Source organism: Agelaius phoeniceus, chromosome 2 (genome assembly GCF_051311805.1).
Source record: "Agelaius phoeniceus isolate bAgePho1 chromosome 2, bAgePho1.hap1, whole genome shotgun sequence".
Classification (NCBI taxonomy): Eukaryota; Metazoa; Chordata; class Aves; order Passeriformes; family Icteridae; genus Agelaius; species Agelaius phoeniceus.
The window spans coordinates 40,154,514-40,181,034 of NC_135266.1; the positions used below are offsets into that span (position 1 = coordinate 40,154,514).

A 26,521-nucleotide genomic window follows, 5' to 3' on the forward strand; every position below is an offset into this window, starting at 1 on the left:
AAGTGGCAGTGTGGCTAATGAGGGATGAGAGTGAGAGAGGGATGTGCTACACGACTGTGCAGTAATCAAAAAAAGGGCCAATGGAGCTGTATCATGTCATCTCCATCTCTGCACAGCTCAGCAACAACAGCATTGCCAGTTTTTACTTCTAATTCTGGTCACTTTGTCATCAGAAAGACCATAATGAATAGAAATAAGTTTCAATGGAAGCAAAAAGGAGCAAAGTGAAAAAAAGAGATTAAAATAGATAAATATGTATTGTTTGCTTTAACTATAATCAAGATGCAAGGCATGTACAAATAAATCAAGCATTTGAATGCTTCACTAAAAGTGGTAAGTTCTTGAACAGAAGCAAAGAGAAGCATCACTAGCATTTTGGATAAGGACTATGAAGAAGTTACAAAAACCAAAAACCCGTTGTCAGCGGGGAAGTGTGCCTAATGATTAAAGCACCTAATCCAAGATTTAAAAATAATTTCGACCACATGATGTGAAGCACTGATGCAACATAAGGTCCCTCTGCCAGGTGAAGGCTGCTCAAAATTTCTAAAATGGTAACTGTAGCCCAGATCAGAGGCTGTGAGTGTGCACAAAAATGACTGGACTTCCCTCAGCTAACCATGGATTTCTCATGGATTCCTTCTTATTTCCCTTCCATTCCCACCCTTCCAAAGCCACCTGGCTGTCCCTTGGATGGGGTTACCCTCCCTTATGTGCAGGACCGTGATGATTCATGAGGAGAGTGGCTTAACTTTGATGCATGAGCCAAGATGCACATTTGTCAGCCTAGAATAGCATGGATCCAAGTCACATCCTTCAGTCTGTGTGATGCCTTCAAATGGCCAGTCATCACCAAAAAGTCAGCCTAAGCTCCATCTCCTCACTCTCCTGTATTTTGGAAGCTGCTCTTGATGCATTCATCTTTCACAGAGGCTGTCAAAAATTCTCTGTTCCCAGGAGCAGACACAGGGCCTAAACTTTCCGTGGCCTAAGGACTTTCTCCTTACAGGCTTACTCACTTGGACTAATGGCTATGTATTACATGATATTGATTTTGTGAGAGCCAGGAATTTTACACAGCAAAGCCTATACATAATTACAGATCTTCCTCTGAACTTCATCAATGCTTCAGGATTTATAAAAATCAAACTTAAACTTGAGCTGACAAAAGAGATTCCCAGCACAGCAAGCTTTTCCAGAAAAACCTGCCCAGAAACTCTTCTCAATGGTTTAATGTACTGCAGGCACAGTATGCAATCAGGGAATAAGGATATGCTTGGCATGAGCCAAGATATGCATTCATCAGCCTAGAATAGCATGGGTCCAAGTCACATCCACTGGTCTGTGTGATGCCTTCAAATGGTCAGAGTCATCACCAAAAAAGTCAGTTTAAGCACTTTCTCCTCACTGTCTTGTATTTTGGAAGCTAGTCTTGATGCATTCGTCTTTCACAGAGGCTGTCAATTGCCAGGAGTAAGAAGAGAACAACTTTCTCCTTCTACTTACACTGGATGGGAGATCCTTGGAACGAATGGCAGGCCCTTTGTGATTAATAGGCCTTGACTGGATTATTTCATGAATATACTCTTGCTTTTTGACTGATGTTCATTGCCACACTATCGAAAGGAAAATGAGTCTAACTATTCATTGTGTGAAACAGAGCTGCTTTTTGATTTGCTTGGAACGTGCCACTTGGTAATTTTTCTTGTTTGAAGCATCTTGGCATCCACAGCCAAAGGCAGACAACTCAAGGACACAGCTGGTCCTACAGGCTCTAGAGAAACCCTGGGAACAAAACCAGGGCTGCAGAGTTGAGAGAAGACTCCACAGAGTGAACGTGCAAAATCAGACTTGGCAGAGAAAGCCACCACAAGTGTGGAGCACAGCCAGGCTTCAGTGAGTGCCTCAGCAGAAAACCTAAGGGCCTTTGTCCAGAACATGACTAGCAGAGGTCAGTAATGAATAATACAGTAACAACACTTTCTCCTCAACTACATCCCATGTCCAGCTTTTAGATCCCATCTCTTGGTGCAGCTGGAAAGCCAATGCAACGAAAAGCACTTTGACAACCCATGTGTCTATCATCTGTGAGAAGAGAGGGCCAACAGCTCTGCTGGCTTTCACTTTGCAGTCACGAATGTTCCATAGTGTAGCAGAGAAATCTGCACAATCATCAGCTTCCAGGTGGCCATGGCAGTGGTTTTGTTCCCTCTTTGCAGGGGAGTTCATCAGCTATGTATGTGGTCCTTCTCATCCTGCAGCTCTTGCTCTGCTGCTAAGTCCTCACTGTGGTTGCTGGACCGCCTGCCTCTCCCTCTCCTGCAGGACAGACACTGGAGTGCTCTGTAATTCCCGATCCACCTGCAGTCTGGCTCTCCCTCTGCATGGTCTGGATGGCACAGGAGATGGTACTGGTGGCTGGAGACTCCAAGCACAGCTCTGATCCCCTTTATAGGGTCTTTGTTTTCTCCCAGCACATGCTTCTGTATTGTGTCAGCTGCTGAAAATAAACAGCATCCTGGAAATGGCACAGTTTCCGTGGCAGGTTAGCTGATGTGGTGGCCAGTGCACCACACTGCAGAGGGTGGGAAAGCCAAATGCAACAAGGCAGGGGATGCTGTGCACCAGACCCATGTCCAAAAAGAAGGGAGCCAGAGCAGCCAAAATTACATAGGTGGGCAGGTTGGAGGAGCTAAGTAATCCATCCCAGCTGAGCAGACCTACATTGAACTGCTGCCACCCATACATGTAAGAGAAACCACTTGTTGCTGTAAAATGCACCCTGAACACAGCTATAAACAGAATTAACATGAAAATATGGGTGTTCGGATGAATGAATTAAAAACAACGACAATTTTGATAAGTTCATAAAACACGCAATAATTTTTTTCTGCAGATAAATCAAAACACACAATTTGAAAAGGAGAACCCAATTCACCCTATATGCTTTAGGTTCAATACATTTAGCAAAACCCAAATTAAAGAGATTGAAAGGAATCTTTGCACAAGTGTTGAAGAAGAATCCAGCCCCCCTTGACTGCAGATCATGCAGGGGCTAGTGCTATCCTCTGTCTGGCAGCAGACTCCCACCCTTTCCACCAAAATAACATTTGCTTACTAATAATGTCTCTTTCTCCAAAAGGTGTAAATGGGCCCTTGTTCGAGCTCATCACAGATTCAGCTATATTCTTTTATCTCCAGTAATCTGGAGATTTTTTTCCCTGCAGATAGTTTCTGTGTTCCATTTGCTGCTATTCGCTAGAGAAAGACTCTTGGGCTTTTTGCCCTTTGTATTTCCTCTCTTCTTTCATGTGGAGAAGACTGCCAACGTGGGATTTGCAAACTGCTGCCAATATGGGATTTGTGCTGCTGCGGCTGCCAATCTTTAATTTAGCATATGTATAAAGCTAATTTTTGGACACGATGCTAGTGCCTGGCATCTCTGCAGGAGTCAGCCAGGTTGTAATGTTTGTATTGTACTGCACTATAAAAAAACAATAAAAAGAAAATATAAAGGAAAAAGCCTTTTATCTCTAGCTTTATAGCTACAGATATGGTCTAAATACTTGTATTCTCCCTCTGTATCTAAAATCCGCTTCCTCCTTTCTGTGCCATAGCCCTTTCTTTTAGATTTGCAGTTTGTGTTGCCTGTATTAGAAGCCAATGATAGGCTCCTGCTCCCTACTGAGAATATCTTCATATTAAAATGTATAAATTCAACTCTTTAGAGGCAGAAAAAAAAGACTAGTTTCCCTTTAATTATATTTAAAATACACAGTCACATGTGAGAAGAAATATTTTCTCTTTAAAAAAAATATGTTAATACAGAGAATCAGAGAAAAAAAAATTATCATTCAGGAAACATCTTTCTTATGGAAAACATAAGCTTGACTACCCTTCCTTGGCAAGGACATCTATGGTTTGGGAGGATGTTCCTGCAGTGAATTCTCTAAAATACGGCAGTGCCATTCTGGCCACTCAGTGGGAGTGTGAGTGAGCAAAACTCCAGCTCCAGAAGCCCCCATTTGGAGGACCCCATGTGGCTCCAGGGAGCTCCTTGGCCAGGCCTGGAAGCAGGCAAAGGGAAAGCTTCTGGGGAAGCCATGGCCACAGGATGGGCTGAGGGAAGCAGCTTTCTGCTGCCCCATGATGGTGGCTATAGCAGGACAAAGGCTGTAATAGAACCACTGTTCCCAGTGGTCCCAGATGGATTTATAGGAAGAGATGAATTAATTGGAAGAGCCTTCAGTGACAGTTCACAGTTCTTTCTTATGGAGAGGATCTCCTAAACCTTTACCTAAACTTATTCCAGCCCTTGTACTTGAAGAATGGGTATTCCCCAGAAGATGTGTGGCATGGAGGAAATGCCAGTGAATGGGCTGTGGTTTGGAAAAGCCTGGCAGACCACGAGTGGCAAACTGAGCTAGTGACTTAAAGTAGGACCCACTGACTGCATAGAGTCTGAGCATTTGCCCCCAAATGCAGGGGAAAAGTTCACCAGACAAACACAGAGCATCATGAGGATTTTGTAAATCTGCTTTTTACAACTATTTAGTATACCCACAGGCTATTTTGATTTTTTCTTTTGTTATCAACAAAGATTTTTGCAGTTTCTTTTCTCACTAGATATATCAGATGAAGGAAAGGGAAATTGCTCTATCCTGGCATCACTTTTTCATTTTAATTATTGTGATTTAAATTATCCCATCTATGGAAGCCCACAGTAGAGTGTTGACTACCCAGTAATAGAAGGTAGTTTTTCCGCACGGCTAGACTGGTATTTTCTAAGAAGGAGATCTGCTAGCTTGCCTACTTTCACAGCAGCAGTGCCATGGGCCGTAATGAGACAGGATTATTGTTGCAACTGCTCTTGAAGGCCTCTCTCCCCAGGCAGCCAAAGAATGACTGAGTCACGCAGGTGATGCATTCGCTGTAACAAGATGGACAAAACCCTGAAATCCACATCCCGAATAATCCCACACCTCTGGAGGAGGGGGTGTGGGGGGATGAGAACAAAACCACTGATGCCAGAAAAAAAACAAACAATCCAAACTGTTTATTTTAAATAAATAAATAAAGGGGGAGGGGGGTGGTGGTGGTGGTGTTTTCTAATACCAATATGCCCTGCACAGTCATGCAGAAGAACCGGAGTTTGATTTCTAATCGCAGCCTCTTGTTCCTGGGGCTGGCAGGAAGCACGCATGGGGTGGAAGGAGGTGCCGTGCATCACTCAGCAGCAGCCCCTCTGGCTGCCTAATGAAAGGGGCTGACAGGCTCTTGTGGGAGACCCATCCAGCCTGCCTTGGCTGGAAGGATGATGGCCTTGGCACAGAGCACCACACCGCAGGAGGGGATTTTTTCCCAGCTTTATAAACGACATCCTTGAGGCCCTGTGTGGCTGCCAGCTTCTGCTGCCCAGTGCAGGACTGTCTAGGACTCCCTCTGGGGCTCATCCGCCGGCTGGAGAAGCTGTGTTTGAGAAACACAGGATAGCCCCTGGCAGAGTGTGCCGAGCTGGACCACCCTCGCTGAGCTCCCCGCACCTGCTGGCAGGGAGAGCGAGCACTGGGACTGGAACAGCCTCAAGAATAGAACCATTGATAGAAGCACAAACGTAGAGCAATTATTTATCTTGTGCTAGGAGTGTGTGAGGTGGCAATTGTGCAGAGCCCTCTGTAAGTTAGAAATCTGCTCTATTCCCAGAGCACTGGTGCATCAAGGAAACTCTACAGACAGGCACCTCAGAAATACGGAAAGGATTAGGACTCTGAATGACAGGATGGTGTCACCAATGTTGTGCTCACATTAGCAGCCATGCTCTGACTCCCTCACCCTCTTCTGTCATGGGGGCAGCAGAAGGAAATGCTGTTATCTTTTCAGAATCCAGCACTGCCACTGAAAGACATGAGACAAATACGATCTTATAGATCCCCGTGAAGCTTTAGAATTATGACACAAAAATTAATTTCCAATCTGTAGTGGAGAAAGGAGGAGATTTTCTGCACTTTTGCCTTGCTTTGCAAGCTCCTGCACTGGGCAGCAGCCTTTGAGCACTGGTGACTACTCTGGAGAGCTGTTCCTGGTGACTAAGGTCTCATTTCCACCAGGAGTACCTGCTGTGGTTTGGCTCAGTCATTATATTTCACAGCACACAGGGCTGCCCTCTGCTATGTGCCAGTTGCATCTGAAACAAAGCAAGCAGTTAAGGATACTTCAGACCCATCTACCAGGATAAAACTTACCACAGGTTTTGTTTCACTTGTGTCTGGCCCTTCTCTTCTGATTAAATTCCAAGATTTATTAGGCTTGCCTGATGCAGGCAGAGCCCAAGCACACAGTTTTCCCTGACAAGGTATCACAAGCTCATGCAAGTACCGCTCATTCCCAGGACAAAGATTTTATCCCTGGACTGCAAGCACTGGCCACTGTCTGTGTCTGACCAACCACTGGTGACTCTGCTAAACCTGCCAGAAAAAGGGATGTTACCAAGTATTGTTTCTGTCAGAGAGCTGCAATCCTTGGCAGTGCCAAACAGGAATAAATATGAACCAAGGGGAAAGTATTTAAACTGCATGCTGCATCATGAAACCTACTCAGACACAAAACCCAATTCAACACAAACAACAATAAAAAGCTTTTCAGGAGGTCTTGGTATGACCTCATCATTGACCTGCTGATTCACCATTCAGTTAGGCAAAGGATTCATATGACACTAGTCTTCCCCAATCATGTGAGAAGGGTACCAAATAAAATGGACTCACTGGTGTGAAACATGAAATTATCCTCTCACATTTCATCTGTCAATTATTTCACATCAGCAGTCAAGGAAAACAGATGTAATGAACAGCTCATCATTCAAAACAATCACCTCCTAAACCCAATTCCCTTGCTAAATATATTCAGGGGAAGATCAGCAATGGCTGGATTTACACACAATGTGAACTGAGTTCACTGGCCAGTTTTCCATGTTGGGCCACACCAGCCCAGCTGTACCCCACACCTCTGAGTGTCCAGGCAGCTGCCTGCTTCCAACACGTGACCCCTCGCTGTGCAATACCATGTCCAGCTCTGAATAGAAGTGCAATGCCTTGATGTCACTCACTTGACAGCCTGGGCATCTACCTCTCCCAGCATACCAGTGCTGAAAGCAGGGCAAGAAAATAAGGACAATAAAATAGCCAGGATAAGAGAAAAACACCATTGTGTCCAGGGTAGATCACAATCAACAGTGAAAGTGAGAATACATGAATGTTAAAGCTTCACTTCAAAAAAGACTGATGTCCCCCAGAATAACTCATATTTAAGAGACAGGCAGACACCCCACATGTTTCCATTTATTTTTTTTAAGTCTTTGCCCTTACCTTTGCCGTCCTAACCACATCTGACTTCAGACTACCAAAGCCTGACCACTGCTGACTGTATCTCAGTATCAGAAATACCTTGGCAATTGCACCACCAGATAAATATCACTGCAGACTGCTATTTAAAAATGCGTTACTATGACTTAAGGGAGACAAAAAGTGAGAATTTTTTATTTCTCATAATATGGTGCACACAACCATTACATCCTGAGCTTTTACATATCACCCTTTGCTGATGTAAATACTAGAAATGGATGCTATGTGGTCAACAGAGCACTGCTGAAGCACGGGCAGTCACACAAGAGTGACGTTTCCCACCTAATTGCACAAACACTCCAACAAACCGCGGCACCTTGGAGGTCTGGTTCCTCACTGATATTTCAGTTGTTCACTGCCGCAGCCACGGATGCAGCGAATTTTGAAATAAACACCACTGCTCGGTGATGCTGACACTCCCAGTCAAGCATATCTTGATGAAATTAGAGATGCAGAAAATATTTTTTGACAGAGTGCACGAGCAAAACAGCCAGAAGTGCAGCGAGTTCGGTGTGAATGGCTCGTGCAGAGAGAGAGACCGGGGAGATGTTGAAAATTGGAATCTCTGATTTTGGCAGGAAGAGGCGAATTTTATTAGCAATCTATGCCGCAAACATAACTTTCCAACTATTAACAGATTTTAGTTGCCAAAAGAAAAACACCATTTCTAATTGCTTCTCAGCTCTTACATTTTGCAATGGAAAAAGAAAAAAGGGGAAGGCAAGAAAACTTACATCTCCATTATGTAAAATATCAGACTGGTGGAGAATACAGCAGCATTCCAGTTTAACAAAATCTTCACAAATGTAAACACTTTACAACCTTCTGCCCAAACCTGCAATTCTACGACAAATTAGCACAAACGTATTAAAAATATGCAGGAAAGTTTTGCAGAGTATCATAGGCTATTTAGGAATTGGTAAAATAAGATTGGTTATTCTTATTGTTGCTACCCCCAAGCATGCAGGGTCGTAAAAAGTCTAAGGGCATTTTGTTTCCTTAAAGAAACATGATTTTCCTTTGAGTTTAACAGAATGGAAATTTTAAATTAATGCAAGAGACAGCAGGATAAATTTCAATCTGTAAAGCTCCAAACCCCACCTGTTTCAGTGTATTTCTTCCTAGTCTAAGAAGGAAAATACAGCCTTTCTGGCTCTACAAGTACCACTGTGATCCCTGAGCAGAGAAAATTGCTATGATACAATACTTTAATTGTCTTTGATTTAGAGGTTTGGATGGGCTAAATGAGACTTTTAAAGTAGCATGTCTAAACTTCATTGAAAAGATCCTCAGCTTTTCAGAAGGTCCTCAAAAGTTCACTAAGACACAGCTTGTGAAAATTAGTAGCTAGCTCCTTTCCAGAGAAAGGCTGGCAAGCTTGACTGGGAAATAGCCTTTAGTCAGAGCAGAGAGTGTGGACCTCGGGGAAGGGCCCAGATAGATTTAGTTCCCATGGGCAGCTACTTCTCCCAGCCAGAAACACACAGCTTACCCCTAAAACCAAACCAGTTGCTCCCAACCACAAGGCTGTGTAGCTAAAATATGCAAAGATGTCTTTATCCAGCGCTCTGATCATACTGGCTGAGGTGCCCACACACGTGAGCTTTCCAGTTGCATAAGAAAGCATTGACTAGCTGCTCTATGAGGTGACTGGGGACTTTCCCTACCTTACATTGCCAGAACATGGACAGCATATGTACTGGCTTGCACAAGACAGGCTCTTGAAAACGAAATACAAATTCTCCTACGTGTCCTTACTGAAGCCATGGAAGTTGGAGGGAAGAAAATGTAGAGCTGAGCAGTGCCTGGTGTGCAATGGTTTGGAACCCACGCTGATGACAAAGCTAAAGGAGCAGCACTGTTTCAGGGCACAAGGTAGGAGAGATGTGTTCCACAAGGAGCTCCCTGGACTACAGCATGCCAGCTAAAGCCCACTGCTGCTCATGGCCACACTTTCTCATTTGTCTCTGTGGCTGGGTGCAGCCAAGCACGTGTGACAGTGGAGGCTCACTCTGAGACCTCTTGGGTCCCTGGATGTTGCCCACAGCACTGCTACAGGTTCAGGTGACAGAGATGGGCAGGAAGCACCCCATCCTCACAGAAGCCTCTGGCAGGACCCAGCCCAAGGGCAGACCTGATGTTCCTGTGACTAGGTCCAGCTCAGCTCCCATGTGCAATCTGGGTGGCCAGAGCGAGCACAGAGGAGTAAGGGGACAGCAAAACCCAATCTTTCCTTCGTCCTTCTGTGAGACAGCAGAGGGGCCTCTGCATGTGTGTGCTTGCAGCTGGAAGCCAGGCTCTGGGAAATGCAGCAACCATGACAGGCTGAGCACGGCGTGCCCCGCCAGGCGCCCGCTGGGCTCTGCACCCACCCCTACTGCTCGCCCCCTCGCAGTGCAACAATTTACCCCTGAATAGATTAGCAATAATTGGAAATCCACTTCACTGGACCTTACGCAGCATGACTAATGTGACTCACTTTTTAGCTCTGTTCCTTTTGTGTGACTACCCAGCAAAGAGGGTGCCTTAGAAAAGAGAAGAACCAGTAAACTTTATGCTATGGAAAAAGAAATTACAGTCTCTGAAGAGTGATATAAAGGTTTAATGGGTGCTTTGGATGCACAAGAAGCGAGTGTGCTAAGAGAGTGCTGTGGGGCACAATGCTCCTACTGATGGCTTTTTGGCTTTGTATCCTTGTCTTTACCTTTCAGATGGTGCATGTTAATTTTGGTGGCACGGGGACAAGGCTCACAGAAGTACATCTCTGCAACAAAGGCAATACAAATCTGCAGAACACAAATAATTTTGAAGAAAAACTCCAGACTTGTGCTGTTTACTAGCAATGTTTCAAGGGCTGGGTGGGCTGAGAGCTATCTGAATCTCAGCCTTTGTCTTTGCCTAGATCTCTTATGAGAATGTGGTTAAGCCATTTTAACTCTTCCTTTACGGAAAAAAAATATTAAAGGTTATTTAGAATGGTTAACACAGAGAAATTACAGCATAAAAATATTATATGCCAGATAGGTAACTTTTAAGAAGCAAGAGTGCAAACACTGTTAATTCTGGAGTGTCACATACATTCATTTTCTCTCATAACCCTATTCAAGCTCATTGTATCGACCTAATTGCCAGGCTATGTTTTTTCAAGAAAAATAAAATGAGGAGTGTTCAGCACATAAATGCCTGTGTAAGCCCTGTAATATAGCACAGCTACAATATTCAAACAATTTGGCAAACTCTGTGCACTCACAGTAACTTGCAACCTGGTATATGAAGTAAGCACTGTGAATTACAATACAGAATTTGCAACATAATCAGTGTGGTTTATTAATGTTATATGCAAATGTCATGTTTAAATATTTATCTTTTGGTACCTGCCAACAGGTATTTTCCATTCTAGGGGGAGTACTTTTCTCTTGATTTATGCACATAATTCCTACTACATGAAGCCCAGATATGCATGCAGAAGGAGAGAGAAATGCATCCCTGTAGCTATAATTTTTTCTAAGACATTAGTGAGACAAGTGTTTCACAATTGCTGTGCAAGATCCTTAAGCAGAAATTGTGGTGCATGAAACAATCCAAATTTCCAAGGAAAAAATTATACCCTTTCATTCTCATAGCAGCATGTAACTAAGGTTTAGATGAGTGAACAGATGCATGCAAAAATCAGCCATGAGAATGGAAAACATTCATTTTCACAATCTGCTAAATCTGCTAGGTATGCATGAAACGAAGCCAGAGAGATCTCCAGCAGAACGCAATGTCACAGTCTTGGCACAACGGGGAACTTTCTCAGATGCTGCTTGTGCCAGCACTGGCACTTTTACTGTACAGCTGTGTTTAGAGAACACTGAAATACACTGGAATCTCAAAGAGTTAATGATACAACTGCTATTAAAATACATTCTCTCTACCTCCCACCTTTTCAGGAAATTAGATGCGATTTTTTTTCTTATTATTGCAGCTATTGCTTCACATGAAGTAATAAGTTCAATAGTGAGATTTTCCAAGTGTGTTTCCCTCTGCAACAATGCAAGCCCCTTATCAAACCCTTTCAATGAAAATCTGGTTTTGTCTTCATAGCACATACATGACCCTGGCTTAGTGATCTCATGCAATGCTGAAAAAAATCTCAAATTTTATATTCTTTTTTTTTATTCTCAGATAGAGAATAAATGAGCATATAATTAGAATGAGTAGATTAAATTGAATTAAAGAGCATAGTCAAATCATCTCCTAAATAGCAGGTTTTCAGAAATACAGTTTCTGACTTTTCAAGGGCGAATTAAATGTCTGACTCTGTTGAAATGTAGATCTTATCAATTTAACGTCACAGCTGGTGCCTGGCCTCCAAAAGCCTGATTCTCTAAAGCCCAAAGAAAGCAAATGCACCACCCTGTTTCATTTTAGCATGCTGCAAACAAGGGCTGCAGGCAAGAAACCATACATGGAAAAGCAGGAAGGGAGGAGACTGTTTCCTTGAGTGGCAGTACTGCCTCTGGCAGCTCCTTTGTGCCTCCTCTTGGTGCAGGAGACTCAGGTCTTCCCATTCCCAAAGAAGGCACCTCCAGTGTCTTTTCCCCTAAATTGCTTGGAAGCACTTGGTTTTAGCAGCACCTTCAGGATGAAGACCTTTTCTGGAAGTGACAGGGAGAGGTTTTCTGCAGAGGTAGCTTTGTTTCCTGGTCTCCTGATGGGATTCTTTCTTTTAGAAATCTGGCACCTTCACACAGAAGGGGAATTTCATAGCTTATCTTTTGGTATCTTGGATCAATTTTAATGGCAAAAAGCATTAAAGGAACTTGTCACATGGCTTCTGGAATCACATGGAGAGTCCAGGATGTCTCCACACTCCAAGGCTGCTGCTCAAGCACTGGCATTTATATTTCTTGGCAAAACCTGCATTTATGTACTCACTCAATTTTCAGAACAGGGTGAAAACCAGATGCCCTTCTTTGCACCATGCAGCTTACACCCTGGGATGTCTACATGAAAGATACTGTGATGATGGGGTTTATTTTAAGGAGGTGGTTGATTGGTAGCCTACAGTGTTGCCCTTTTCATGCCACACTCTGGAAGGGGAAAAAAAAAACCCATGAAAGGAGGTGTGCTTGCGCCAAGGCACTCTGTGAAGTATACCTTCCCTCTGATCTATGACCTGGAATCAGTCCCCAGAGGCAGGGAGGTAGATGCTGCCAGGATGGCCCTTGGACTGCTTACAAAACTCTGCTGGAGTCCTGACATGAGGAGGAGGAAAATGAAAGGAGTAGTTTAGAAAAAAAATACTTTTGTTTAGGCCAGATCTGTGACCTGTAAAGCTGCCTCAAAAGGGATACACAGCCTCTATACTTCCTTCAGAGGCTCCATCAAAAGGAATGCCTGGAATCTGCAGCTCTGTGCAGTATAATGTTTCACTGCATACTCCTTCCTCTTTGTTATGCTCCAGAAGTGTGCATTACAATTTTGTACCTTCTTCAATGACTTACTTCTCCTTTTGTAGGGTGTTCCTCTTTCTTGCTATTTAAAAGATTTCTAGGGAAATTTCCACCAGAAGAATGGACAAATAATTTGTCTAAGTCAGATGCAACATCAGTATCCGCTTCTCTGGCTTGTCCTATAATTGACAATAATGATTTTTAACAGTGCTTTGGGGAATGAGTAGTCTGTATTTAGGAAATCCAAGCAAAGTCTGCAAGTTTTTCAATATTGTGATGAAAGGATGGTGCCTTCCCTACTGTGGTGAATGGGGTGCAAAGCCATGCTTTGGGATGCTATGTCATGGGTTAAAGAGATACTTTCACATAAGTGAAAAACATGTCATTCCCATTCTGTGACAGCCTGGTGCAGCCACTTGGGAAAAAGTGGCTGCACAACAACAACAACAAAGCCCAGAACTAGTTCACTGTGGTTACTGCAAAGCAAGCTCTTTACTGCACGTGCTGTGAGGCTCCCTTGGCAGGCCTATAGGTTGCTTCCACTGACTAATGCTGGGGAACCCATTTGCATGGTTCGATGAGTGCACAGGAGAGAAGATGGTGTGCAACCTCGGCAAGCGCTGGAAGCGCGAGGCACGGAAATGTGTAAAGTGCCAAAAGGGAACCGGCAGAACATTACACTTGTATGAAATGGGAGTAATCTCATTACCAGAGGTGATAACCATTGCACCCCTGATGGAAATGCATAATTACTGAAAACAGCTAATCAACTGCAAGAGCAGCAGGGTAGCCAGAAGCTCCTATCTAAACCATCTACTGTGCTTAACCCAGTTGAGCTGCTCCTCCTCCTCCTCCATCACCTTCTACAAAAGGATCAGTAAAACATGCTGCACATACAGACCCTCACATGTGGGTCAGCCCAGCTGAGTGATACAGTGCTTTGAATTTTTACTTGCAAATAAAACATGCATCAGTGAAGTCTCTGACTTAATTCTACAAAATGCTCAAGCATGCCACACTTGCAGCTGTTCATTTCATAGCTGCATCTCTAGATGAACAGAATTTGGAATAACAGCCTAATATCTGACTTCTGTTGAAAAAAAAGTTGACAGCAAGCTTCTTGCCTTTAATCTCTGACTTTGAGAAATCTTGCCTTTAATTTGCTAACAATATATTTGTCTATGGACAGTAAGAGGTGATAATTCTCAGGCTAACGTTAAGGGAAATTGACCTGTTAATGGGATCTGAGGAACACTTGCTCAGCCTCATTGATGGTGAAACTGGTAATAACCAGCTGCTGGATTCAGCAGTTGCAAGCACATAGTTTTTTAATTTTTCTGGTCCTTTCAGTCTCTATCCAGGCCCTTCCAACAAAAAGAAGAACTGGCTTGAACTGTTTATTGAACTGCAACAGGTGAGGGAAGAGTACAGAGGGAGGGAGAAAATATCTCTTGGCAGTTAAAAGTAAAATGCATAATTTTCTAGTTACAATTAGAAAAGCAGTAAAAACTGCACGAATTGTTTCAGGGTCTTTGAACAGGACAAGCTGCTCATGGAGCTGGCAGGCTATTAGGAAAACACAGAAATGAAAATTTCCCTGCTAGTATAGCGATGGTATCAGTTTCATGTCTGTTGAGGATCTGATTTCTTGATGATGTCAGTAAACTAGGAATAGAACCACAGAGGGACACATGCACTGTGATGCTTCAAAAAAAAAGTCATAGGCCAAAATGTACAATCTGTCCCTGGAGCACAGATATAAATCCAGGTCTGTCTTCTCTTAGGTTCATGTCCTGACCACTAAGCTAGAAAGTCAGCTTCAGGCCTAGATTTGATCTGTGGCCCAGTTAATATCTACTTATTTAAAGCAAGGTGGAGGATGTCTCTGCCACAGGGGTGCATAAGTACAGATGGAGCACCAGAGTTTTATTTAGCAAGCAGGGTGCTGCTGTCATCACTCCAGATAAGGACAAATAGGCCTGTGCTCCTGGCTTCCTGGACAAGTTTTCTAACCACTAAGAAAATCATGCAATCACACATCTATTTCAGGAAGGAAAGGAGACCACTTCATCCATCTGCCTCCTCAAAGCAGGGTTATCTACCACTCTACACCAAGCTGATAAGGGCCTCACCCAGCCAGGGCTTGGATACCCCCATGGAGCAAGGATAGACCAGTGCTCTGAGCAGCCTCTTCCAATGGCTGACCACCTGCATGGAAAAGACTTTATTCCCTTTGTCTCCAGTCAGCATCTTCCTTCAGGCAGGCTATGGCTGTTGATTCCAGCCAGTCTTTGGCCTTCCTCATTCTGTGCTTACATATCCAGGTAATATTTCTGCATTCCTCCTTGGGAGCTCATTCCTGCATCCATTTCCCGTATTCTTCCTTTTTGTGTTTGAGTTAAATCAAGAGTTCCCTTTGCAGCAAGCTGGCTGTCTGCCATGCCTGCCTGTTCTTCCACCCTTCAGATGATTTTTTTTGTATTTTGTGCAGATTGTCACTGCAGTCTGACTAGCCCTTATGAGCTCCCTTGCCTCCAGGGGAAGCTTAATGTGGAATTGGTTCTGTCTACAGCTGAAGTCTTGTGTCCTTGCCTTCATCACTGCCTTAGGATCATAAACTCCAGCATCTGACAGCTCCTGCCGCCAAAACTGCTATTGACTGACAGTTCATTTTCATTCAGGATTCCAGCAAAGCATCTCCCCTAGTTAGTTGCTCGGTGCTTCCACCAAAAATTTGTCTTTCTTGCATTCCAGAAATCTGAGTTTCTTGTGACCCATCACGTGCTCCTGTCAGTAGATTCTAGCATGGTTAAAGTTCTCCATGAGAGTATAAAAGAATTTGAGATACTTCCTTCAATTGTTTAAAGAAATACTCGTCCACAGTCTCTCCTTGATCAGTCACCATCAAGACATTCCTGTATTCTGGCTTTCCCTCTGACTCTGATCCATCAGCTTTCGGTAAGCCTTTTACTGATGCCACCATGGACATGACCATTATTTCCTCTTTTCTAGCCTAGCCATATTAAAATAAAAAAGCCATGGCTTGTGTGCTTTGCATGTGTCTCTTGTCAGTCTGCTAGGCAAATTTTGATAGCTCAGGCGCCTCAGACAGAAGATATTTGTCTGATAACCTTGGCATAAAGAGACAACAAGCTCCCACAAGAAGACAGAAACATTGCTAGTAGGCACAAAAGCTAACTTTCAAGCACTTAAGAGTACATTCAGGGATATGTCTAGGAATAGCACTCTTGAATGCAGCTGTCTAAAGTTAACTCAAGGCAACTATAACATGTTCCAGTCCTAAGGATGCTTCAAAATACCTGAAATTGTGAAGCTGCATGATGAAGTAAGAACAAAGTCTATTGTTCATGATATCTATTGATTCTACCTGGGTAAAGAAGAAGACAGGACAAAACAAGCTGACATCATGATTTCATGATAATTACTCAGCACTGGTGAAGCTGTGAAGCTGCTCCTGAAATGCAATCTCCAGCTTTGGCCACTTACTTTGAGAGAGGTGTTGAGAGACTGTGGAGGGCAGTCAAGATGTGAGAAAGCTTTTGACACTGCTGCATAAAGCAACTTCAAAGGGAATGTGCTAATGCGACAAATGATCCCAAATGGAAGTTCTAGTTTCCCCTGCCAGATACATTCATCAGTAAAACAAAAAAAAAGTCACAATTCTATAAATGCTCTGCTTCACTCAAGGAATCGGGCTTGATAGCCATAGCAGATTTACAACACATTCTAAGTTTTTTAAGCACTTATGGAGTTCAGGGTGCCACTTGTCTGGCTGACAAGGTGGGAACTTCCTGCATGTAGCTTGCCCATTTAAAAGGTAGCACAAGCTCTCTTCTCTTGGAGAGTGAGAGTAAAAAAAGGGCCTATAGGCAGCCCAATGTGAAACCCCAGGCAAGACTTCATTGAGCTGAGAGGCTGCTGCTTTGTTCCACTGTTCCTCAGCAGCACCTCATTTGCTTCCCTAGCATTTCCTCACACCCTGCCTTCCACTTACCAGCTCTTGGACCACACTGGAAAAGAGCCTCCTTACCTCCAGCTACAGTGGACACAACCAGCTCACAGATGTTGCCTCTGCCATTATCTGGAGTTCCCACCACTACTCGTTAAAGATGCACAACATACATCATCATCATCATTATTATTATATTTTTTTACCTCAGTCTGCCTTCCAAGACTATATGGCTTTGACAGGTGAGACTTGTGGCTCTGTTCACCACTAGCAGCACAATGAAGTACCAGAGATTCCATGGCAAAAAAAAAAAAACAACCCAAAACCAAAAAACAAACAAAAAAAAGTGTGGAGCAGGAGATCTCTGAGAGCCCTTGTTTATGTCAAAGAGCTGCTGCTTTTCTTGCAGGAAACATCACCCTCATGAAGGCACGAGCCATGCAATGTTTTGCTATGTTGCACCACATCTCAATGAATGTAAGTGGATGTAGGAAGAGGTGATGTCCGATGACCAGGAATGGGAATTGCTGTCAGAGGTTAGAAGCCAGTTGCTCTTTCTGCTAGTTTCTGTCAATTCATATCAAGCACTACCCAGAGGTTGCTCAGTGCATGCATCACCTCTAGCTACAAAATAAAGCATATGTGTGCAGGGCTGCTTGTAACAGCCTCAAGCACTGAGAAGCACAGCCCACCTTCACATTTCTGGGCATTTCTTTTTCTCCTCAGTACCTCCATAGTACCTCATGGATGATAAGCAAATTTGAAAACATGAAGCCAGATTCTGAGGTCAGGTGCCCTGGCTGGCAATGTTCAAGTGATGCTGCTGTTGTTTTCCACATGCTGGTCCTGAAGGAGCTTCTACAAAGCATCTACTCCAGGAAAACACATGCTCAGATACAAGAGTGCTGGGTGGCAGAGCCAAGCATCCTTCATCCCTCCCTCCCCATTCAATAACTTCTTTCAGAGTCAGGCAGCAGCCAGTCACAGCAGGCATAGGATCATATGGAGGAAGGGTGTTCTGCTCAGTAAGCCCATTGCCCCCTTGCATCTCCATCTCTCTCTTCCAGAGACTGAAGGCAGATGATGAGTATCCAGTCAGGTGATGTGGCTGCAACTCCCTGGTCATATAACATAATCTTTATCTCCACATAATATTTCTTTATTTCTCACTTGACAGTTGCTTCCATATGGAAAATGAAGAGCTAAGCCTATTGAACCAAGCTGAGGTGATAGATGAACATTTTAAAAACAACCTGTCTTAAGGGCCAAGTGTATATACCTTCCTACTCTGACAGCAAACCTGGAAACAAAATGCCATAGCACTGCTCATTACTTAAGGGGGAAGGAAAGACAGATCATTTATCAAGGACCATGTGCTCCTGGGAGACATGAAGTTTGTGTCCTTCCTGATGTGAGAAATCACAGGCACGTTGTACGCCCATTTCCCTGAACACTCTCAGCACCTCAGACCTCTGTGGCAGTGGCTACAAGGTCCCTGTGTGCTTTAAAGCATCAGGCTTATGGTCTGTTGCATATGGAATAAAAGAACACATTTTGAGGACAGATTTTTGAAAAAGAGCCACAACAGAGGCTGAACAGCTATTTCCCATTCCTAGTAGGGTTCATTATCATTGGTGCAAAATGCATACAACAGGGTATAAATCTTAGTCCTGTTGATGCCAAATCATACGTGTTTTCTCACTGAAATAATGGTTCCAAGGTTCTTCTTCATGGCACTGCCTTCAGAGGAAGATAGATAGCTTGGCCACTTAGGTATTTCACACTCTCATTTGTAATTATTGAAATTCTCTATTTGATAAGAAAGAAGAAATTTATGAGACAAGATGGAAGCTAAAAGAAGTTACCATAAAATCTGTACTGGGTCAACAACACTGACTATGATGTTGCAAAATCTAGAAGAAATTGTTTGTCATGTTTTTGTGACTGGTAGGTTTATTAAGTGGATTCTTCTTAGCCCTCCACACAGAAGATTACTAATTTCATTATTTCAATGCTGCAGCTGTGATTAGGTAAAGACTTGGATTCTAACCACAGAAGATTTAAAATAATTTACAGGAGATGCATAATTCACAATTTTAGGTAATAAAAGTTTTGTTCTGCAACTATGATGTGGACAAAGATTTTTTTAATTGAAATATGACATAGTACATACCCTTATAGCTATTCAGTTTATGTATTGCAGGACAAGCAAGTTCATTGTCCCACTCATACCCTGTTCCACTGCCTGCAGCAACTGTCCCAGAACTGTTCTTCAGAGTGTGTAAGGAGAACTCCATCAGGGTCTCTGTGGAACAGCTTGATGGGCCTTTCAGTAAAGGGATGAATGTTCCTCCTGCACTGCTGTCAGTCTTCCTACAGCTGGAATGCAGAGGCAGCCTCCCAGGAGAAGGCCTCTGTGGCTGTCCCATGCTCATTTGGATAACTGAGAATTAGCCTCAAGGCACGTACAAATCAATGTGTGGGTTATATATGAATTATCAATTGTGGTATCTCTTCCTACTCAATGTATTTCCTTTGTATTTGAGGCAGAACATGACCACTCCCAGATTTCACCTCATGCATATTTCACTCCATTTTTCCCTCCTGCACTATTTGTGCCATTTATCTTGTCCTATATTCACTTTCTTTTTTTTCCTACTTTTGGGAAAAGCATCTAATATCCCTGTAGCATTAGTTTTTCTTTGTTAATGTCAAAAAATGTTAATCCGTGAAGACTTGCTTCCTAGATAATGTTAATTCAGCTGCCAGTTTTATAATAGGATTATGCTTTCCAGGATTTAAAAATCCCACTTGTTAGCTACAAAACAGACTTCTACTAACAGCTATAAAATCTAATTTAATCCCTATTGGCATTAACTAAATAGCTGAGGTATAATTTCTGTCTAGCTGCACTTAACACCCTGCTATTGCCATAAATATATAAAATTCCCTTTGAAGTTATAAAAGAAAATGTTTGGTAGGATAAACAGGGTCTCGTGAGTCCAATCATATGTTATCTCCAAGGCATAACAAATGTTGTTTACATATTGTAAGGATTTTGTGGACAGCGTATTTAAATAGATTCATCCATGTTTACATGTATTAATTTGCCCTTTTTCTCAAGAAAATGCATACTAAATTATGATCTATAAATATTCTATTTAAAAATAATTGGTTAATGAGTGGAAGATTTGGTCTGTGTGGAATCAAAGCTTAAAATGTAACCAAATAACCTGACTAAGCTGGAAGAAAATACCAATTTGTTCCACATATCCCCTTTTAATGCACAATTGTATTGTGAAACCTCAGAAGATAAAGTTATCTGAAGTCTGGCATAGGAGCAGCTATTTTAAGGCAATCTAGCAAGAGGCTGTAACAAGTTAGGAGGAAAGAATGAGCAAGTCATGGTTTATAATCATCCTAAAATGAACAGCCAGGATCTTTATAACCATTTGCTCCCAAATGAGGAACAACACAAGGATTTATGGTCTTCTGGAGCTCAGTGATCAAAATAAAGAAAAGTATTTATAATTATTTTCTCCCAGTCTTGAAATAACTGGTAAGTACATTGTTCTGGAGAGGGTAGCCCTACTGCACTGCCGTGAAAGAAGGATAGCAAAAGAGCCATTACAGCGACCCACAGCAGGCAGCACTATGTTATGCAGGAGTTAAAGCAGCAATCTCAGAGCAACCAAGCTGCCTTAAAGATAGAAATTGTTAGTCAGACTCAGAAAACACGAGAATTTCATTTATGCTTTCAAAAAGATGCAAAGTGCTGATCAGACTCCACAGTCAGCTTATCAATTTCCTTATTGATAGACAAAAAGGCAGTTCATTTTGTGATATTACAGCCAAAAAGAAAGATGAGCAACCTCAGCAAAGCAGCTGAAATTAACATCCAAATCTGTGGCAGGCTGGATTTGCAGACATGTACACTTGTTTTTGGAGAGTTATACACTATGCTTTGGACAGCACATTTAGGTACGATAACAACTGCACATGCTCCATACAGCTATAAAAAATACTGTCAAAACAGCAACTTTTCAAATGCAGCTGGATGTTTTGACTTACTCATAATAATAATAATAAAACTGGCAAGTTTTTCACTTCTTTGTAGAAGAATTTCTTGCTTGGACCCCAAATTCTGGGCACAGCAATGTGTGACCTAAGGATGCATTAAGAGCTTTCATGCCCTTGGAGCCTACTGCATACTGTGGAGCCAGCAGAGCTGTGCAGGTTTAGATGGGAATAAAAAAATGCACATAGTTCCTAATGCTCCATCCCCATTTGTTATGGCTTTTACGACAGGGACTAGAAAAATTGCAATACTTGCAAATTGTGTTCTATTCTGTATGTGAGTGCACATTAGATTTGTGGCTCTGGATGCCCTCCACTGTCAGTGAGCCAGAGATTTTGGGTATCAGCTTGTTCCATGAAAGTGTATTCTTTTGGTGTATAAAGCAGAGCTCTACAATCTTTCACAATTTGGAGAAGAAAGTAATTCACAGAATATGTAAAAACCAGGGCTTTAGGAAATCATAATCCATGTGTTTTGTCTTCTGTTGAACAGAGACAAATTACTCCACTCTAAGTTAAAGGGATGTCATGGCATGGGTTTGATTCATGGTGGAAATAAAAGGCTGGTTTTAGATGGTTCTCTGCTTATTTCACAACTAGCACAGTTCACATGTCTTCAATTCAATATTTGCTGGTGTATGGGAGGAAGAAGCTCAAATTCCCTAAGGGCTTAACTCTGAGTTACTCATTTAGACACAAATGTCCTTAATTCATGAAATGTGAAATGTTATCCGAATAAGGACAGAGAATCCATAGCGTTGTCAGTGTTGTGGACTCTTGGTCATACAGTGGAAGGAAATGAGGCTTTTGCATAGGCACTGGTGGTTTAGTTCCCACCACTAGGATCCTTTAATCTGGTCTCCACAAGAATAGTAGATGAATCCAAAGATATAGATGTTAAACATCATGTTTTTTTGGGTATCTTGGCAGCTAACACTTGCCAAGATTCCCAAGCCTAGCCATGACAACAAACACCTTCACCTGCAACTTCCACGTGTATGGTTATGCTGTTTCTCCATCTGACAACAAAAATTCTTTTCTCTTACCCAGCATCTCACCACATTTTCTTGTGTTGCTACCTAATAACACTACTAAACCCCAGGTGAACAGGAATTGTTTAAACAGCCTGGAAAATAAACCACAGATTTCCCCATAATCTTCTGAGTATCTCTGAGGTTCTTCTCTTCAGTGGGATACGTCCAGCTTTGATGGCACCAATGCACTGGGAAAAGTACCATGCATTTCCACCTTTCCTTCCCTACCTATCTTGCCCAAATCAGACCACAGGGCCGCTGTACCACTACCTGTGACCACAGAGATACCTGGTAGACAAGTTTACCAAAGAGGGCAAGGGCTGTATTCTCTGTGTGTCCTACCACTTTCTGGTCCATATCCCTGTTGATGAGGGTCTCTGGGTTCCCTCACGCTTCACTTGCCACTCTGTTTTCAAAGTGTGGGCCTTACAATGAGGAAGAATAAGCAGGGTGGACTACTGGCTATGAAAGCACAATGAAATCTGAAGTTCAAGACTAGGTTTCTGGTGTTGTTCTATTTCTCTAGAGTCCCATATTGTTGTTGTTATCAGATTTCTAAAGTCCATACCTCTTTGGTGTATTCTCATGGCTGCAGATCTTCACTGACTCCTTCTGCATGCTGTTCTCTCTCAGGCAGGACTCCTCCAAGGCTCTTTCTGACTGGCTAAACCACCCCCTTTTATCCCAGTCATCTTCATTAGTTATAGCTGCAGCCCAATTAAGGACATCACAGCTGCAGCCCATCAAGGGCAACCAGGACCTCCAGGGCAAAGCCTCTATACAGATATTCAAATACATTTCCTCTACTATATTTCCCCCTTTTCTTTTACATAAGTTATCAGTTGTACAGATATTCAAATACAATGCATACATTTCTCCATGACTCACAGGCTATGTACAACACACATACCTCCTTGCTCAAAGGCCATACTCTTTCACAGCTCCCTGACCCAAAGGCTATGTTCTGTCACAGCTCTCGGCTGTCTTATCCTCTACCAAATATCACTACAGCTCTTGGCTGCTCTGTCACAGCTCTTGGCCACCACAGCTCTCAGCTGTCTTATCTTCTGCTAACTATCACATCGGGGTCACCAGATGTTCTTGTTCTATTTCTCTAGAGTCCCATATTGTTGTTGTTATCAGACCTCTAAAGTCCATACCTCTTTGGTGTAGTCTCATGGCTGCAGATCTTCACTGACTCCTTCTTCTGCATGCAGTTCTCTCTCAGGCAGGACCTCCCCCAAGACTCTCTCTGACTAGCTAAACCGCCCCCTTTTATCCCAGTAATCTTCATTGGTTACAGCTGCAGCCCAATTAAGGGCATCACAGCTGCAGCCCATCAAGGGTAACCAGGACCTCCGGGGCAAAGCCTCTATACAGATATTCAAATACATTTCCTCTACTATAGGTTTCAAGATTAATTGCAATAGAAACTAGGATAAACAAACACATTCCAATGCCTGCTCATTGCCAACAAAAAAAAGAAAAAAAGCAAAGGAGATCTGGAGCAAATGGTGTTAAGTGCTGAGTACCCTTGTGAATGAGATGGCTTACCTTTATCATTTCCTCATCCCATTGGAGCCCTGACAACACAACACAACACAACACACACATGGCTTTGCATACAAAAAAGTGCCCAAATTTGATCCCTCAGATTGTTTCTCAGCTACCCATGTAAACGGAACTTTTTAGTTTTAGCTTGGTTTTCTGTAGCACACTTGAAACTCAACAGCTCCCTTCTAACTAAATGATAGGAGCTCAATGGCTGTGCAGGCAGGTCCTTCCTGCTACAGGAACAGATGAAATATTGAAACTTGGTCCAGAAATGTGTAGCAACCCATGCTAGTCCTGCAGTTAGCCTTTAGTACCCAGGTGTGCTGATGTGCCTGCAGACAGTGGACTATACACAAAAGGGAAGGACTGTGACTTACAAGTCCCTACAAACATTAAATGTATGTTCTCAAATATTTTCCCAGGTCTATTAATGTATTCCTGTCTGAAATCCCCATTAATACTGAGCCAAGACATTTTCCCTAAGTTTCTAGACACCATTCTGTCAGCAGTAATGGTTACATCAGTACATGTCCAAGTCAAACTTAATTGGATACATCTGAATCAGTGGAAAAGAAATAACTGGCAATTCAAAGACTCTGCTCGAAGAGAAACAGCCATTACTGAGCTCATTAAGAAGAAAATTGCTGAATATTGAGATCTCCTTATGAATCCTCAAATCTTTATGTAAGGAAGATGATTGGCTTGTAGAGTAAAACAATAGGAACAAAAACTTTTATTGTCACAGTCAGTACTCAGGAGTGGCAGTTCTTCCAGGACCATGGTGGGATTAATGAGGAAATGAAAACACTTTACAACTTTCATAAAAATGTATATTCATCAGAACTCTTCAAGGATCAAAAAGGCCTTGCAGAGTTTCACCGTACAGTTCAGCTCCCCTACAATAAACCAGAGAGACTTTTGGACTCCCCAATTCCTACAGAAGAAATTTCCCATGCTACTCAGACTTTTAATAATGGCAAACCAGTGGGGAAAGCAGCATTCCCATTTTAATTTTGTGCATCTTTTGAAAAGAAGTCACCCTACTATGCGCCTGTGTACATTTAATCATTCTCTACACACTTTATCAGCAAGCCTTCTCCCTGTAGGAGGAATACAATTAGGTACAGTACTAATTTATTATAAATAAAGCAAAGACCTGGTAAAATAACCTAGTTATCAATGTTTCATGCAACTGTGCCTATGAAGTACTAGCTAACAGTCTCACTATGAGCCTAGAAAAATACCTGCAGCATTGATAAATCCTAACCAACACGGCTTTATTAAAAAAAAAAAAAAAGAGAGATTATCATCATATAATACAGGAAAACTGTTGGGTTTAATTGAAGTAACTAGAGATTTATGGAAACCAACTGGAGCTTTCTTCCACTAATACTATAAAATCCTTCAATAACATCAATAAGGAAATGCATCTCAACAAAGAAAGCCTCACATTTTTTTTGTATACCACGCTGACCCATTTTATGCATTTATCTCCACCCCCGAATTTAGTTGAAGTGTTGTTTTATATGCAAGAGCCTCTTGTCATCAATGATAAGGACTAAAAAGGTCAGAAGGTCTCAGATTAAGGGGAAAATGGTAGGCAAGGATGCCCTCTCTCTGGATGGAGTGCTGTTTGTTCTGACCCCAGGATAAGATCACTAGAGAGATGGAAGAGGCATTCTCACAGGGAGAAATCTCCATAAAATCAGCATGTTTGTGGATGATCTGCTCTTGACTGTAATGAACTAAGAGTCATCTCTTACATATGTGTTATTCATAATGGAACACTTTGAAAGGTGGCCAGGCTTTAATCCTATTTTTAAAAACAGACAATTCAAAAGAATTAACTGATTTTTCCTTCTCCCATGACACAGCACAATGAGTTTTAAGTGGCTCCATGATGTTAGGTAGGAACACATTTTTGCTATGATTCTAAGAGGACATGCTTCGGATTAGTAAAATAGGTCCTTCCCTATACCTCCTCTTAACACAACCAAACTTCCCCTCACTGCTGAGGAAACTGGGAAGAACAGGAGAGACTCAGAGGACAAAGCTGAGGCTTTCTCTTCCCCAGCTTCTCTTGTTTAAGTGCTGGAGGAGAGAGCAACATTTTTCTAAAAGAGACAAAGCGGCATAATGACGATTCACATTAAATAAAGCTTAGGAGATTAAACTCTAATCAGTCTGATGTAATTTTACAGTGAAGCCCTGAATATCAATAATTTTTTATTGGATGAATGAGCTCCATATAGTTCCCAAGGATCAACAATAAAATTTCCTGTATTCAAGTATTTTATGTCAGAGGAGTGCACAGACGTTTCTCAGCCATATGTACACTCCAAGGGATTGCTTTTACACCTCTGATACAAAAAAAAACATGAGCAGAGGGAACATGGGGCTTTGTTTTGATTCTTAATTATAATGCTGGCGTTCCCCATGGAAAGAAAAGGCCAAATCCTATCACTTTCAAAATTTGCCTGAGAGAATTTTCAAAGGTCATCTTTGGCAGGAGGGACTGTGCCCTGCCTGGCCTGATGGCACACTGAAGGGAGCTGCAGAGTGTACTGTATTATCCCAGTTTTTCAAAACCACCCTGCAAACCACAAACAAGATAAAGCCACAAATAGCATTGATTTGGAGGCATTAAAATTCTCCAAAACTCTTGCCAAGGACTCAGAAAGAGATATAAAGGCTATAGCAACAACCCCAACTGTTCTCTTGCTAGGCTGACCTGGCAGCTAACACCTCCCAGATGCTCTGAAAAACAGCACCACCAAGACAGGATCATGCTGGAAAAAAGACAGTTCTAGAAAACTCTCTTGTAGGGGTGGTAATTTTACATAACTCATGGGAACTAACTACAAAATCTCAGCTTACTGTGTCCTTGGAAAATGAATGCACTGACATGGAAATCTTCCTTACTCCAACAGGAAGAGAGAACTTTTCCACCTGATAATAGATCCACCTGACCTACAAGCACAGTGAGTGATGCAGCTCTACAGAGGAAAGCTACAGCAGGGACTGCTGGCTTGGCTGAGAGCACTTGAGACA

General features: G+C 42.5%; 1 protein-coding gene across 2 annotated transcripts in view; it reads right to left on the reverse strand.

The window, feature by feature from the left end:
- The window catches only part of CLYBL (citramalyl-CoA lyase), a 166,733-nt gene that overhangs the window by 47,628 nt on the left and 92,584 nt on the right, over nucleotides 1-26,521 (reverse strand). The gene's annotated exons all lie outside the window — the stretch shown is intronic.